The 3,230-nt window shown below is 41.8% G+C and overlaps 1 protein-coding gene across 3 annotated transcripts in view; it reads left to right on the plus strand.

Moving 5' to 3' along the window:
* slc16a13 (solute carrier family 16 member 13) overlaps positions 1-3,230 on the plus strand; it is an 11,674-nt gene that overhangs the window by 4,500 nt on the left and 3,944 nt on the right. The window lies entirely within an intron of this gene.

Raw genomic sequence — 3,230 nt, forward strand, 5'->3', positions numbered from 1 at the left:
TTTTGTAGCGACACAACATTTTTTCTTCATTTGCACTTTTCAGTTTGAAGTAGTTCCACGAGGAACTCCTCTTTTAACGTACCGCTTTGTTCATCTTTAGTTGTGTTGTTCTCACTGTTCTGTATATCGCCAATAAATCAATCGCACGTGTGACGGAGAGGGGGGGGGGGGGCGCCCTCTGTGCACTCTGCTGGCTTCCTCCAAGTTTACAGTAAAACAAACTGGTGATGTGACCAATGGCCATTTACAATTATTAATGCTATTACTGTTATTAGCATTAGTCTATATTTTGGATGAAACTAAGCCAGGAAAAAAAAGGAAACATAAATAATAATAAAAAAATATATAATAAAATCGAATTTAAAAAAAATTATTTTCGATGATGGAGACTAACGAATATTCTTAAAATCGAATAATCGCTGGCATCCCTATTAGATACCAATAAGTACAACCTGCACCAACGAAAGGCGCTAAAAACATGACAGTTTGAACATAATATGCGGGATGTGGAATATGTCTCTTTCCTCACATCTTTTTCTCCTTAGCAAAACACACTTCCTGTCCTCCTTTTAATCCAACATCCTGCTACAACGTTAGTTCTTGGCTAAACTTGGATGTTGTAAATCAAAGTAATTGCTCTCTTTTCTACGATCCAGTCCTCTTGAGGCTGAGAAAACCGACACATATATATCACTTCACTTTCTCTCTTTGCTCTTCATTCTCTGCTGTCGTCCAAGCTTCCTTTATGTTACAGATGAATGGCTAATGAAAATGCATCAATTAAAGTAAGAGGGCTCTATGTTAGGAAAACAGTCACACCAGTACCTCCTATTCGGCCAAAACAAGAACATATTTTATCCATTCATCCTTTTGTTTATCCTGCACTATTTCCCTTCCTTATTCCTCACTCCACTCTTTCCCTGCAAACTACAGCCAGGTTCAATGTTCTCACCATCTGCCCTGGTGTGCTGAGGGTTTACTCAGAGTCCCACTGATGCAAATGACCAATGAAATAAAATCCCACCCCCCCGTGTTCATACTTTGATGCGTTCCAAAGTCGTCCACTGCAAAAAATCCTCGAGCAACGAGATTTTAAAATCAAGATTTCTCGCCGGTTTTCTGCACAATTGTGATTTTCAAAAAGACATGCATGACACTGGCATGAAGGAAGGGGAGTTTTTGGAGGGCACTTCTCTGTAGTCGTGCACTAATGTCAACATGGACAGAAACCAGATGGGTGAGACTGATGATAAGAAATCTCCACAGGGGGGGGGGGAACAAAAAACACCTCGAAGCTGCTCAGTTTCTACTTTAGTCCCTGCTTTTGATTCCAGTAAGGGTCTTTGTCTGGCTTTAGAGTTATAACTAAACTTATATCATTACCGGGTGTTTTATTTAACTCACAGTCTAGCAGTAATGGCCGGAAAACTGTCCAGGAATCCATCGATTTGGTACTAAAAAAAAGTGCTAAATTCAAGGTTATGTGACCAAGAGAAAGGAAATGAAAGAGATAGCTTCACCCCGCTGAGAGAGCTCCAGGGAACCACCTGAACCTTCACTCAACTCCTGTGTGAAAGCCGTCATTTGAGCTGTAAATCTGTACAGTGTTTTGTATGTTCATGGTTTTCCTTATGATGAAACTCTGAAGGTTTCCCACCAGAGGGTACGCTGTGTCCTGCTGCTCGAAAGCAGGTCAAAAGGCCAAAAATCCACAGAAGGCCCAGCGTGATTTACAGCAACATCCAGCATGACCTACGGAAATCATTCCTAAGGAGGGAAGCTTAACGTTTAGATCCAAAAATTGTCTTTTTGTAGAGTTTTTAGGATACCATTCTGTCCTATTCCCAGACCATTTAGTTGAGGAGTGGTTCCCCAAGGCGGAAAAATAATTGAGTCGCTGCTATGTTTAATAGCCTAAACACATTGGCTATTTTCTAAAAGGAGCATGCAAAGTAGTCCATTCAAAATCTGGTTTAGTCGTGTTATGTTACGGTCATTGTCCTCCAGCTTTATTCGACTGACTATTTAGAAAAGGAACATGTTTTTATGGCTGTCATTTCACGCAAAACCTTTCATATAGTGCCTTAGCTTTTTTAAGTAGCTGTCCTTCATTTAAAACAAATAAAAATAACGCCCCTAGCGTAAACACTAGAACTTCCCCTCGAGAGAAACGGAGTATCACTGAACAGCAGGACGGCTGGGAGAGGCTTCCTCCTTCCTCGACTGTCAGCCAATAAGATCCTCTGGTTCGGATTAGGTTAAACGGCTTAACCCTGTGGCAAGGCGTCAGAGGTCAGCTCCTCCACACCAGGGTCCACAACTCAAACAGATGGACACGTAATACGGAAAACTGGACTGTTGAATAAACAGTGTGTCTAGCAAAATACCTGCTAGCCGTGACAGCAAGGCACTGTGGGAAATCAAACAGCCCTGATATGGGATGAAGAGAAATGCCTACAGGCTACAAGCTGTCACACACACACGCACGCACGCACACGCACACACACACACACACACACACTAGAGGCAGATAATTAAATCAAGCGGCAGATGGGAACGCGTGCACGATGTTGTACAATTAAAAAAAGCAATTGGTGTCTCCTGTAGGACTTTGTTCAACGTCTCGTGCAATTATGAGGTGTGTAAATCTCACTGCAGGTGCTTCCTCTAGACAAAGGATGACAGAATAGTCGTGTTGCAAGCTTTTCTCCTAAGTGTCTCAGAGTACCGTGAGTACACTTGTAGCTGCTGCATGCTTTAAGCTTTACATGCAGGTTCCTAACATGGCAACGATGTGTTATTATTAGTCATTCAAGACAACCTTGTGTTGCATGTCCTTCACCCTGCAGCCACTGTATGGCAATACGTGAGACAGACATGCTTCACATTGTACAAATACTTTCAGTGTGACCTACGCATTCTGAGGACATGGTCATCTCTCACGTCCTTGCAGATATTGAGGTAGAAATCTTGTCAGAGACCGTGAGAAATAGCGCTATTTGTAACTCAAGAACTACAATTTCTTTAAGGTTTTCTTCACTAAAAAGTATTCCAGAGATGGTTGTCTGTACATCCGTTAGATACACTGCAGAAAGGAAATACTAATAGCTCATTTGCATATTATAAATGGCACTAATCTGCAAACACACCCATTATAACTAGGGATGTCCCGATCACCTTTTTTTGCTCCCGATCCGATTCCGATCATTTGATTTTGACAATCTGCCGAT

Source organism: Notothenia coriiceps, unplaced genomic scaffold (genome assembly GCF_000735185.1).
Source record: "Notothenia coriiceps isolate Sejong01 unplaced genomic scaffold, NC01 NC01_scaffold00005027, whole genome shotgun sequence".
NCBI classification, from domain to species: Eukaryota; Metazoa; Chordata; class Actinopteri; order Perciformes; family Nototheniidae; genus Notothenia; species Notothenia coriiceps.